Here is a 14,440-nt window from a genome sequence, read left to right on the forward strand (position 1 = left end):
GCATTTAACTTTAAAATGTAGCCAGCAAAAGGGTAGGTTAAATATTCCTGTATTTTTTCATATGCAGTCAGTTTTTTCCAACATCATGGAGCTCCAATTTGTACATTAGCAGGATCGTAGCACAGCATGGAAGTGAAAGCAGTGCTCTGTTTATTTTAATGTAAAGTGCAATAAAAAGATGTTGCTGCTAAAATCAATGAATAATTGTGCTAAACAATCGGGTTCTCAATATTGATCAACAATAATCGTGATTAGCATTTTGGCCATAATCGTGCAGCCCTAAGTAGCAGTAGTAGTAGTAGATAGATAGATAGATAGATAGATAGATAGATAGATAGAAACTTTATTGATCCCGAGGGAAATTCAAGTAGTAGTAGTACTAGTAGTAGTATTATATGTACAGTTATTTTTTCACATATCCATGAAAGTAAATCCTACATGAGCAGTTGCGGTCCCATCCTTCATGAGGTCTCTGAAACCATGTTGGAGAAAACAATCGTTCAGACTGATTTCAGAGTGTCTGCATGAGACGCCCTGCCTGTCACACGTGTCAGCTGACGCTCTCAGTGTCACACAAACACAAATACACACTGTATACACACTGTATACACACTGTAGGCTTCCAAGATGCTCTCTATCCTTTGTTTTGTTTTTGTAGGGCACCTTCAGATGATGTGAGGGGAGATGGTTAGATGATCGGTCACATTAGGGTGAACGGGTGAGGACGAGTACAGGGATAGGGTGTGGGTATGTATGTGTGGAGAGGGGAGGGGGAGGTCTTCCAGATGGCTGCCCCCAATCAGATTAGAGATTTTAAACCTTTCTACTCTGCCACCCCTCAAAACAAAGGCGAGTGTTCTCAACGTCCTGTTCTTCACAGCACTGAAGTGGGGCACCAAATGGTTCCAGTAATTCTCCTTCCTTGAGATTAATTGATGAACAAATGCTGCAAATCAGTCATTGTTGGAGGGTAAGAAAGAAAAGCAACCGCCCCCCATCTCAGTCTTCAAAGCCACTGGCCTACATTACATCAGGTCAACAGCAGCTCTGCATTAACCCTTCCATTTCTATCACTTTAAAGAGGTGCTGTGTAACTTTTGACAGAACTAGACATCACAGCTAAAAAGCTGCATGCTAACTCTGTAACAGACAGGAAACGTTATCGTATTGTGGTAACGTGGCGGTCGAGCCGGCCGTCGCTCTCATCTCCGTGGTCAAATGGGCCGACGCTACGACTGTAGAGCACCCAGATACTGACATTTATGTTCTCTGCATTCAAACGGCCCCGATGGAGCTGACCATGGATGTATAAAGAGAACGGAGCTGATGGGAGAGCTAGAGACCACCTTGGAGAAGTTAGAGGAAGTAGACACGTGTGACTACGCCTGGTTTTCAAAATAAGGTGTTACCAAAGGGAACTGTATCTACAAAATACATATATGGAAATAAGATTGATTGGATTATATTCACCAGAAGTATAAAACATTACATGTCCCTTATAAATTAAAAAAGAAAATACCACTAATTTGTGAGGGAAATGTCTTTATTCTTTGATTTCGGCGTTGCTGGAAATCGTTTTTACAATTATTGCCTGACAATGACTGATACATTTGACTTCAGGACATCTCTGACTACATACAGACACAAATTCAAGCATTTTTTCTGTATAAATTTAGAGACTTTCCAAAATAAAGGTCCCTAGAAGTGTATGATTCGACTTTTCCCCCATGGTTTAGTGTTAAAACAGTTAACAAAAATTGCAATAAATCGTAAAATTGAATACTTAAAAATCATAATACATAACAAATCGGCACCCAAGTATCTTGATGGTATCGACCAGGCCTATTAGATAAAGTTTTCTGTTTCATTCCAGTCATATCCAGCTATAAGCTAACATCAACACAGCTATCATTACTACTTTGCCACTTCCTGCATGTGCTTCACAATAAATGCATTTGAATGTGAAGGCATTAGTAGATGACAACAGCTTTAGAAGCCTGCTAATAAGCTCAGAGAAGCCCTTTTTCCGCGTGGACACATGGGACAGTGAATGCAGCTCTGTGTTTTGATCCACCTAAACACGGCTGGCAAAATCCTAACCTCGGTGGAGACGGATGCTGCTGGATCATCCACGAGCTGCGACTTCCAGACAGGGATCACTGAAATGTATGAGTTCATCAGAGCGCGTTAGTGCCATTCATGTGGTGAGTTAATAACGTTACATAAGAGTGTTGTTTTTTTTGATCAGTGACATCTGCTGTACAGTGAGGGTACTGAAGCTGCACAGAACATCAGCTTTTTAGACGTCAGACTCTTCACAATATCTGTTTAAGTCGTGTTTCCAGGAGATTGGATTTCAGGAGCAATGGACTGTTGTAAAAAAACCTTCTTCTAATCAACATTGAACTGGTGCTAGTACACACTTTTAAGCTCCATGTGATGCGGTCTGAGTTGCAGGGAACTCTAGATGTGAGGACTATGATATATATGTAGCTGATTTCTGGAGGAACACAGTTGGACCAGGCTGGGTCTTCCTGCTGATTGCACAGAGGTTCTGTATTATGGGCCCGGTAACCATTAAAAGCACAAATCTTAATTTACAAAGTTACAAATCAGACTAAATAAACTAACACAATGTGCGACAGACCATACTTTCTATTAGGGCTGTGACGATACACCTATCTCCCAATTCAATACTATCACCAAACTTGGGTGGCAATTCGATATAACGATTTATTGCGATTTTTGTTCACTTTTTTAACACTAGACCACGGGGAAAAGTTGAATCATACACTTCTAGAGACTTTTACTTTGGAGAATATCTAAATTAATACAGTAAAATGTTTGATTTTCAGCATGTATGTAGTCTGAGATGTCCTGAAGTCAAATATATCATCATCATTGTCAGGAATTAGCTATTACATTTTTGTCCAGCAACACAAAAATCAAAGAATAAAGACATTCCCCTCACAAATTACTGGTATTTTCTTTTTAATTTATAAGGGACATGTAATGTTTTATAAATCTGGTAAATATAATCCAATCAATCTTATTTCCATAGATGTATTTTGTAGATACAGTTCCCTTTGTTAACACCTTATTTTGAAAACCGGACGTAGTCACACGTGTCTACTTCCTCTAACTTCTCCAAGGTGGTCTCTAGCTCTCCCGTCAGCTCCGTTGTCTTTATACATCCATGGTCAGCTCCATCGGGGCCGTTTGAATGCATTTAACATAAATGTCAGTATCTGGGTGCTCTACAGTCGTAGCGTCGGCCCATTTGACCACGGAGACGAGAGCGACGGCCGGCTCGACCACAACGTTACTGCGATACGATAACGTTTCCTGTCCGTGACAGAGTTAGCATGCAGCTTTAGCCGTGATGTCTAGCTCTGCTTTTCCTGTCAATGTGTGAAACCCAAAGTGTTTCCATCCTTTACTGGATGTGTAGTGTTTACCACGCTGGATTTAACATGTGAGGGTGCAGGTCGGATCCACGCTGACCCTCCGCCGTTATGTACTTCCTCGTTTTGGCTCGCTATGGTTTGTTTTGGTTGACGGGTACGGAACGGATATGACGTCATGTTACTCAGACTACAACAATAAAAGCGCTAACTTCCTTCTACCTCCGTATATACTCAAATGAAGCAAATATATCGATTCACGCATTAAAAAAATCTATTTCAATGATGTGTAGAAACATTCTGTCTGTCGTGGTCGAAGTATGTGTTCAGTCAGATTAGTGTCCAGTCGCTGCTACTGTATTTCCACTGATTCTGGTTGCACCCCACCCCTCTCTGTGCCTGCCTCATTAGTATTATCCGCCTCTGATGGGAGACAGTTTAATTAATGACATATTTATTGGACACTTAATTACAACACTGATTTCTTAAAGATGAGAACGAGAAGCATTTTGAAATGAGCAACAGATGGGAAGAAACATGCCTAAACTATTCTAAAATTGATGGATGTTCAAATCACTAATGTGGGACAGTGCACATTAATCAACATTTGCCTGTAAATGTGCCAGATTTGAAATGTATCTGCGGCCCCTTACCATATTGCTAGCTTTACCTGCAATGATGCCATTCAGGCCTGATGAAGGATAAAGGTTTTCTGACAAATGCTGCTGCTTTTTGTGCCACTAAAGATTTAGGATATCCCGTCCCTCCCAAATCTGTTCTTCCCTTAGTTACAGTTGATTTCAGCCACAAAATATTGACTGAACAAGGAATTTGTCCAGTCAATAGAAAGTCCTTACAAGTGTGTGTGTGTGTGTGTGTGTGTCTGTGGTTACTGGATTGAGGCCATCAAATCCACAGAGTTCAGCAGGCTCACTGTCTATCTGTGGCACTGAAAACCCGGCCTGGATTAACCTTTGTGTCGCCTCTGATCTGGTTAGCAGTGCTTCTGTCACAGTGCAGCTAGTACTACCACTGACCCTAAAGCAGACCTCAGGAGTAAACAGCAAATATGACAGGATCACATATCACATGAAAAACCATCTTGCCAGGCTTCAAGTAATGCGTTTGTGTCCGGCAAGCCAGACCACGGACCAATCGGCGTCCTTGTGAGGAGCTACTGACAGCTATGGACATGGTTTAGGTATGTTTGACGACACACTGTATGGTCTGATCGTCAGCCACGACCTGAGTGCTCACACTACTTACTAACTTTACTTAGTACTTGTTGCGCCGGGCGACACATAGGACAAAGACTAAGGATCTCCACTCATCTCTGTTGTTTACTTTCTTCTCAATGCTGTTCCAGCTGTATCCTCTCGTCTTCTTTTCTCCTTCGATGGTTCACTTCCAGGTTGTTTTGGGCCTTGCGTTTTCCCCTCTGGTGTCCAACGCAATTCCACTTTTGTCATGTCATCAGATGGTTTCCTTAATACACGTCCTAGCCATCTCCATCTTCTTCTTATCAATATCGTTTCCATGTCCAAGCACCCTGTTGTTTTGTGTAGTTCATCATGGTTTGTAATCAGCCTAGGCCAGAATATCCTCATGATCTTTCTGAGGCGGGTATTGTAAAAGCTGGAAAGCTTGCCTGTGTCTCTTTCAGTCATTCTCCAGCACTCAGCACCATATAGAAGGACAGATAGTACACGGCTGTTGTATAACTTTATCTTGGTGTTTCTAGTTATATGTGTCGACCTCCAGATGTTTCCAAGTCTTAGAAATGCTGTCCTTGCTTTTCCTAATCTGGCCATAATGTCTTGGTCAGCTCCACCATCTGATGTTACCCGGCTTCCGAGGTATGTGAAAGATGACAAAGCATGTCAGTCGTTGTCCATTTAGCTCTGTGACAGGTGTTTCTTTTATGTTGAGGGGCATGACTTCTGTTTTCTTGATCTTAATCTCAAGTCCTCACACTGCATGTGTAAAATAGAAGAAAAAAAAACACGACCGGTCGGCTCCTGAGGGCCGTTCTGGCTGTTGACAGTTGTCAATAAAGATTTGTTTGAAAGCTCCGAGGCAGGTAAAGTTAGTTAGCTAGCAGAGGTCTGTACGGGTCACAATGCTAACAAGGCAGAAACCTGCTGCCTTGATCATCTGTGACATCCTGTCTGCTGAAACGTCTAAATAAAAAAAGAGACAGCGGCATAACGTTATATGGACTCTCAGGTGGCGAGGAAGACGTAGACAGTACGGGAGAATTGGAGGTAAGCTAGTTACATTTTACTAGCTATATCTATTGTAGCCTACATTGTTATCTGGATAGCTACGCTCTGATTTCTGTAAAAAGAGGAGAAAGAAGGCGCTGGCGTTGGGGAATTGGCTCGTGGCTCTGCTTCAACCGACCAAAATTTCTGACATGACAGAAATTCATCCGACTGTCTGACGGACGGTCGGGAGGAGTTAATCGGTCCTCGGTCTCCCCTGTACGCTGTACGGCAAACGACGCCCGACGAAGCTGAAATTCGGTCCAACTCTAAAATGAGTCGTGCCGCTCAAAATTCGGGCCAGAAACAGGCTGAAATCGTACAGTGTATGCCCAACTTTAGAGATTAGACACTAGCAGGAACTCCCCATCAAGTCAATGCAAAACACTGGCTACACCAATGCATCAGATGCTTTTTAGACTGTGTAATGATGTTGTGTCGGAACATCCATCAAAGTCAGATTGTATTCAACCCCGCCTGCATGTCTGTCGTGGTACAGTATGTGTTTAATCAGATTAGTGTGCAGCTATGGACGTGGTTTAGGTCTGTGTGACGACACGGAGAGGTTGTTCTAAACAGCAATGGCGCCTCCTAAAGAGGTTAGCGTAGAAACTGCAATAGCGTCAGTTCTATCAGCACTGGAGAGTATTTCTTCATTGAAAGAAGAGCAAAGAACGGACAGAAGATAAAATGATCCTCGTTTGCTGTTTGTAGGGATTAGTCTCTGAACTGATCTTGGCTCTGCTTCCTCTGGCGTTCCAGCTAGCATCATGCAGCCCTGAAGCACACCACAAGCCTTAATACCAAGCAGGCCTACTCTTCCTCATCCTTTTTTTTTTTTTCTAGAGATGTCAGCCTCTGTCTTTCCTTGTTAAAAAGTGGAAGCAGTGCCAACGTCAGATCAGAAACTAATCCCAAACACAGTACAGACAATCTTGTCAAATGGTTTCAAAGATGTTTACTGAGCCTTTTTATTTCTAAACAGTGATTTAGTGTGACTGGGTTCCACAAGGTGTGCTCGACTACTGTGGTGATTAAGGCAGTGGGGTAAATCTGTCTGTAAGATGTGATCTGCAGCTCTGCGGTAAACTCATTAGCTCGGCCAGACGTCAGCTTCGCTCTTGCGCTTCTTAACTTGAACCCCGGGGCTTCAGGGATGCTCCTGCTTTCTGAACTTTCTCTCACATTCAGATTTCTGCAGAATATTCTTGAAATCTTCTATCAATTTCTTGCTTGCATATAGATGTTGTGCTGATACAGCATATGATGTGAACGGTGGACTTACTTTCAGCTCGTTGTGAGGCAGGGCGGACCTACTGTTGCCATGGGCAACAATGTGTACCGTGATCGTGTGCTTCTTCATTCGCCAAGTTATCAAATGCTTGATAACTGTGTGGAATTCCAGGAACTGCTCTTGTGGTGAGTCCAGCTGTGTGAATGTGGTGTGTAGAAGTGTGACGTTCTCCAAAGTTTCGTTTCTCTGTAAAGTGAAAGAATTGTCAAACTGAACTAACGTCTACCAAACACTAGGAGACTTTGAATAGACTGAAGTCTGACACCCTCTCACATCTAAAGACAGGTTTTAGTCACAGACTATGATATTTTGGAAGGACTGGGGATCTTTCAGCGTCACTGTTTACAAGATACAAGACGAAAAACTGTTGAGAAAGAAGTGGACCAAAATTGCTGCAGCCCTCGAAATCCCCGGAGAGTATCACTGTAGCTAACTAGCATGAGCCCGCAAGTAGCCCCGTTTGGGAGGCTGCAGCTGTTTTCCGTCTCCACTCTATCGTGGTACAAATGGGAAGACACGTCAAAAGAGGCGATCTTGTTCACTCCAGTTCCTCCATGTTTACTTTCTACCCTGTTTGCCGCTTCCTGTTTGGTGCTGGAGAGAGCGCACCTATTGGTTGTTGACAATGTTCGCGTCACTGAACTTACGATAATATTAAATTTGTTTGATTTTATCGGAACGTCAAGACGAGAAAGAGACTGACTTAAAACAGCTTGGACTGAGTTTTATGACCTACTTGCACTAAACCATCGAGATCACGGGAGCGTAACCGCAACTCTCATGATTTTATTCCGATATCGGAAATATGTCTGCGACAGTGAAATCGCTTGAAAAGTCGTTAGGTGTGAGGTCACATGGTCAGCGTCTGGTTCAAAAGTAGTTTGTGCAACCACAGTGACAGTTAGCAGCACCAGAGCTGAGAGCTCTTTTTACTGTGCGGCCATATGTTTCCCTTCATTCTCTTCCTCTCTCGCTCTGTTATTAAAAGGCCGACTTGCTCCACTCTGTCTCAGTGGGATTTCAGTTATATGAAAATGCAATAATAACAATGCTGATACCCCCCTTCCCCTTTCCACACACGGGCCTTTTACTCTGCATGAAGAGCTGAAAGCCTGTAATAAGATTAGAGAACGGTTGAACAAACTGGGAAAGAGAGAGAGAGAGGAATGGGCAGGTGAGAGAGGGGTCATTCATTTCCCATTCACATACAGTACAGCTGTTGGTAATGCTGCAGGCTGGGATTACAGACGCACACTATCAAACCTGCAGGTTATAGAGTTCATGTAGGTGTTTGCAGATCGACGCATTTATTGATAAAGCAGACCTACTTGGCAATATTGACACAAAACAGCAGAAAACTGTCCATGTAGGTGGTGTAGATAGTTTGTGTGTGACTCACCCTTCTCTTGCTTACACAATCCCAAAGTACCTCGTGCTGGCAGAACCGCTAACCTCAAAAGTAGCATGGGTGCTGAAGTAGCATGGGTGCTTTTAACCGATAACCGACCCTCGTTAACCGTTAACTGACAAGATTAGTGCGTCGCATGCAGCGTATGAGAACAACAGACAACGGAGTCCCCAGTTCAGGGACTGTGCTCGCTATGCCCTCTCTGCCTGTGGTTTTGTCAAGTATTTAATACTCTTATCAACAAGGGAGTGGGAAATATGCTGCTTTATGCAAATGTATATTTATTATTGGAAATCAGTTAAACCTCTTGAGACCCGCGGGTCCGGGGGGGCGACCCCGACCAACTTCACTGACTTTCAGAGGCTCTAGCAGGTTCAGTTTTAGGGCTAGAGTGAAGCTGCAGATATTATATGAAACGAGAAAACCTAAGGAATCCATTGGTATCACACATGAATACAGTTGGTCTCATTGGATCCACAAGAGTCTCAGCTTTACTGTGATACCCAATTTATGTAATTCCAAGACTGTTTAGGGACCCCAGTATGCAGAAAAAACACCATTTTTAGAATAGGAGAAAATAACACATTTATACTGCATGAAAAGAACTGCATGGTTTCTGCCCAAAACTGCATGTGATTATCATAAAGTGGGCATGTCTGTAAAGGGGAGACTCCTGGGTACCCATAGAACCCATTTTCATTCACATATCTTGAGGTCAGAGGTCAAGGGATTCCTTTGAAAATGGCCAAGCCAGTTTTTCCTCGCCAAATTTTAGCGTAAGTTTGGAAAGTTATTTAAAATGTCCGGTAAAAAAGTCTGAAAAATGTCCGGTAAAAAAAAGTCTGAAAAATGTCCTGTAAAAAAAAGTCTGAAAAATGTCCGGTAAAAAAAAGTCTGAAAAATGTCCTGTAAAAAAAAGTCTGAAAAATGTTCGATTAAAAAAAGTCTGAAAAATGTCCGGTAAAAAAAGTCTGAAAAAGTCTGAAAAATTAAAAAAAAAAAAAAAAGTCTGAAAAATGTCCGGTAAAAAAAGTCTGAAAAATGTTCGATTAAAAAAAGTCTGAAAAATGTTCGATTAAAAAAAGTCTGAAAATTTTTTTTAAAAAAAGTCTGAAAAAATGTCCGAGACCCGAGTTGGGACTTGACTTGGGACTTGGTCCCACCTCTGATAGCCTATACAATACAGTGAAATGTCACCAATATGAAAAATGTGTGATAAAAAAGTCTGAAAAATGTCCGATTAAAAAAAGTCTGAAAAATGTCCGATTAAAAAAAGTCTGAAAAATGTCCGGTAAAAAAAAGTCTGAAAAATGTCCGATTAAATAAAGTCTGCAAAATGACCGGTAAAAAAAGTCTGTAAAATGTAAAAAAAAAAAAAAAAAAAGTCTGAAAAATGTCCGATAAAAAAAGTCTGAAAAATGTCCGATAAAAAAAAGTCTGACAAAAGTCCGATAAAAAAAGTCTGAAAAATGTCCGAAAAAAAAGTCTGAAAAATGTCCGATTAAAAAAAGTCTGAAAAATGTCCGGTAAAAAAAGTCTGAAAAATGAAAAGAAAAGAAAGTCTGAAAAATGTCCGATAAAAAAGTAAAAAAAAAAAAATTAAAATCTGAAAAATGAAAAAAAAAAAAAAAAAGGGCTGAAAAATATCCGATACCATGTCAGTAAATTAAACTACTGCTTGCAATCTGAGGATATATATATACACATTACATTATATGGGATTTATTGTTTTTTGGGGGCGGTTTTTACCATGGTATCGAATTTGGTATCGAAAATCATGGAAATTCACTGGTATTGGTATCCACTACTAGATTTCTGGTATTGTGACATCCCTAGAAATTAGTGGCATTAAAACAAATTTGCGTTATGGCGTTATTATCGTGTTAACTTTGGCAGCCCTACTGCAAACAAAATCTCTGCATTTTTGTTGTCCTCAGTAAGTCCTCGCTAAGTTTATAATTAGTAGCTCTAACCTTTACTGTGCTACACCAGGTGGCCATGGCATCACACACACACACACACACACACACCCTGTCGGTCCCAGGAGTGCTGGTATATTTGTAATGCAGGGGGCTGGGTTGGACCAATTTTGGCACTTTATTCACTTTGATATGACTGTAGATTTGATTAATACAACATGGGCTGTACTGGTTGTCTCTAGTTAGGTACCTCATGCATGTTCTGCTCCAATAGAATATTTTGGGAGAAATAGCAGTATCGGTGGTGGTTTGAACCCTGTCGGCGGTGCCTTTGCTGAGGACTCCTGCTCCGGAGCAGCCTGTCCACCTCAGTGCCTGCTGGGAATGTGTGGGAGGAGAACGGGACGGGGGGGGGGAGAGATTAACAGAGGAACAGACGAAGGTGAGTTGATGGGAGGTTAAGAAGGGATAGAAAAGAGGAGGAGGAGGAGGATGGAGAGAGAAGAGGCAACGATGACTTTCCACTGTTGTCTCCGTAGAGGTCAGCATTAAGAATTCATCAGCTCTTACGCGTGTGTGTTTATTAAGGCCGTTAAAGATTAATCACCATTAAGAATTGAATTGATGGGCGAGCAATGAGTAAAGGTCACAGGTGTCTTCTTCTACGTTGAGACTGAGTACTGCGGTGGTGCCAACTCGGACAGCAGGGAACCTGGGAGTGACCCTGGATGACGAGCTGTCGTTGTCTAACGGGGAGGGATGGGAAGAGAAGGAGAGTAAAAGAAGACGTCCAAACAGAAAGAAAGAGGGTTGAATAACAGCAGCTCGTCCAGAACATTGTGTTCTATAGGACCGGCTACACACTAGTGATGTAACGTGTGTGTGTGTGTGTGTGTGTGTGTGAGAGAGTGTGTGTGTGTGTGTGTGTGTGTGTGAGAGAGAGTGTGTGTGTGTGTGTGTGTGTGTGTGTGTGTGTGTGTGTGTGTGTGTGTGTGTGTGTGTGTGTGTGTGTGTGTGTGTGTGTGTTTAATACTGCTGAGTCAGGCTGGAGGAGCTAGACTTCCATTATCACTGAGCTGGAAAGACCCCGTCACACACACACACAGACACAGACAGACAGTTCTGCTTTTCCCCATGTTTTGGTGATGTGACTGTCTTACAAGCTGAGCACGCTCACAAATGGTTTTAAACATCTGGAAGTCAGGCTGAGCTCCTTAAAGATGAAATGTGACTTTAAGCGAAATTCAGTTGCAAATACAACCAACAGTATTAAAGGGGACACATTTTTAGGTTCATACTTGTAATTCTACTAGAACATGTTTACTACAGTTGGGATGATTCACCTCCCAATTCGAAACTATCACGATACTTGGGTGCCGATCCAATATGTATCCGATTAACACTAGACCATGGGAAAAAGTGGAATCATACACTTCTAGAGACTTATATCTAAATTAATACAATAAAAATGTTTGATTTTCAGCATGTATGTAGTCAGAGATGTCATGAAGTCGAATATATCATCATCATTGTCAGGAATTATTCATTACATTTATTCCAGCAATGACATTTCCCTCACAAGTTAGTGGTATTTTCTACTTCTGCTGAATATAATCCAATCAGTCTTATTTCCATATATGTACTTTGTATATACAGTTCTCTTTGTTAACGCTTTATTTTGAAAAACCAGACGTAGTAACATGTGTATACTTCCGCTAACTTTTCCTCCAAGGTGGTCTCTAGCTCTCCCGTCAGCTCCGTTCTCTTTATCCATCCATGGTCAGCTCCATCGGGGCCGTTTGAATGCACTTAACATAAATGTCAGTATCTGGGTGCTCTACAGTCGTAGCGTCGGCCCATTTGACCACGGAGATGAGAGTGACGGCCGACATGACCGCACGTTACCGCGATACGATAACGTTTCCTGCCCGTTACAGAGTTAGCATGCAGCTTTAGCCGTGATGTCTAGCTCTGCTTTTCCTGTCAATGTGTGAAACCCAAAGTGTTTCCATCCTTTACTGGATGTGTAGTGTTTACCACGCTGGATTTAACATGTGAGGGTGCAGGTCGGATCCACGCTGACCCTCCGCTGTTTTGTACTTCCTCGTTTCGGCTCACTGCGGTTTGTTTTGGTCGTCGGATATGGAACGGATATGACGTATAATGACCCGTAACTTCGTTGTAGTGATGTCACATTTTACAGTATTTAGCAATTAACTATGCGAGTAATATGTTATCATAACTGATTGAAAGCCACGAAAGTAATATGTAAAGTGAAATAATCCATTTTATCCAGTTGACCCTTTGTGTCACTATAAAACAAGTCACCATGGTCACTCTGTGTCAAACCATCGAGCATTGACAGGGAAAGAACTACTGCTGAAATGCTAAAGAGCCGGTGGGCAACCGACTGCAGATTCAGGAAAATATCTGCTGAAGGCTAAAGAATGTGAAGCGTTGAAGTGTTGCTGACTTTGAGGGTGTGTAGTTTTACGACTGTACAGTAGCGGAAGCTGTTTGTGTGTTTCTGCTGTGTGACTGTAGTACAGCTAGCGGGTCATTTGGTGGGACTCCAGCTCCCACTGAGTGACCATCTGGACCCCTGAGCTCCTGCATACACAGGCACTGCAGTGAGTCATTAATGGAGAACCAATCAGTGCAGGGCCAAGTGATGATGTCAGCTGGTTAAAGAAATGGATTTGATGATTAGGACCAGGAAAAAGCAACACAGCTGGGAGGGAAACCAGACCGTATGTACAGTATGTAGTTAAGCCTCGGACATACTCTCCACGTTCTGCATCCGGGAAAGTGTGGTCTAGTTGTGCCTTTTGGGGGTTAGAAGTGCAGGGTGACCACATTTTTTGATAATAACAAGCTAGATTGTGCTCAATAGACTAATGTCATTAGATCCAAAAGGGCCAAACCTTTGGCACTACTTTAGTAGGGGTCAAGCAGGAGCGGCGGTATGTGAGCCATGCTTACTTTTGTCTTGTATTTCATATGTTCAGTGTTAGTATTGTGATATGGATGCTTTGCCTGTGGTGAACTGGAATTTTTTGGGGGCTTTTTGCCTTTATTTGACAGAGATAGTGGTAGCTGTGAAAGGGGGATGACACGCAGGAAAGGGCCACGGGTCGGATTTGAACCACGGGCCGCTGCAGCAAGGACTCAGCCTTTGGTACATGGGGCGCCCGCTTTACCTGGTGAGCTGCCGCGGCGCCCCGTGAACTGGACTTTTGACTTGAAGTGTTATTATGGTCCTTGTTTTACATGTCTTTAATGCCTTTTCTTATGATTTGTAAATGCGTAACGTGAAGTGATATAGTGATTCTTGTGCTAACCGTGCCAATTATTTATGTGGACACTTCCTCCAGTTGTAGTTGTTCCCTCCCTCATTTTGTATTCATGGGCTCAGATACATAGATTCCTACTTTTATATATGTTATGAGGTACATTCTAGTTAATTTGTGACGCCTCTATTCCGCTCTAGCCATATAGAGTAAGACAGCCAGTGGCTTGATGTTATTGAGAGGTACTTGCCGATATTATGAACGTGTATATGAATTTTTGTATATATTGTTGTTTACTATGTATATATGAGTTTTGTGTAATATACATGTAACATTACTTTTGATTATATATGGGATACTTGGGTCACTGGCGTTATCATGTGAATATCATGTGACCAGAGCGCTTACCCTTTAAAGATGGCGTCTCTGTACAGATTTATTAAGTCTGATGAAGAGTTTGTGCTCGAAACGTCACTTACAAAGATGTGCCAATAAATCACACTCTAAGGGAGCTACAGTGTGCGGACCTCCTTCTACGTTTTTCAATGGGTGAATGCTGACATGTAGTGTAACATGCTTGGTGAGTGGTCGGAAGACTAGAACGGCGCTATGTAAATGCAAGTCCATATACCAATTGATGGTCTGCATCGGTCTAGCATTCTGCGCATGTGCATTTCCCGATTCACTCTCCATTCCAGTTGGTAGCGGTACTACACCATAACGTTGTTTACCAGGAGTTCAACACCATTTGGCTGTATTCCTTTAAAGACCAATTATATAAATGTGGGTAACTGGATCCCCTAGCACAACCTCTCTTCAAAAGAAGCATCCACTTTGTTATCTTCTTCTTCTTCTTCTTCT

General features: G+C 42.2%; 1 protein-coding gene across 2 annotated transcripts in view; it reads left to right on the forward strand.

The window, feature by feature from the left end:
* The window catches only part of fam110b (family with sequence similarity 110 member B), a 41,011-nt gene that overhangs the window by 5,954 nt on the left and 20,617 nt on the right, over window positions 1-14,440 (forward strand). The window contains exon 1 of one of the 2 annotated variants that reach the window (XM_074650106.1): window positions 12,657-13,492. The exons of the other annotated variant lie outside the window; for it this stretch is intronic. The gene's annotated coding sequence lies outside the window, so the exon portion shown is untranslated. Of the gene's footprint in view, window positions 1-12,656; window positions 13,493-14,440 lie in introns of those variants that run through there. 2 annotated transcript variants of the gene reach the window in all.

The sequence above is a fragment of the Sebastes fasciatus genome, chromosome 11 (genome assembly GCF_043250625.1).
Source record: "Sebastes fasciatus isolate fSebFas1 chromosome 11, fSebFas1.pri, whole genome shotgun sequence".
NCBI lineage: Eukaryota > Metazoa > Chordata > Actinopteri > Perciformes > Sebastidae > Sebastes > Sebastes fasciatus.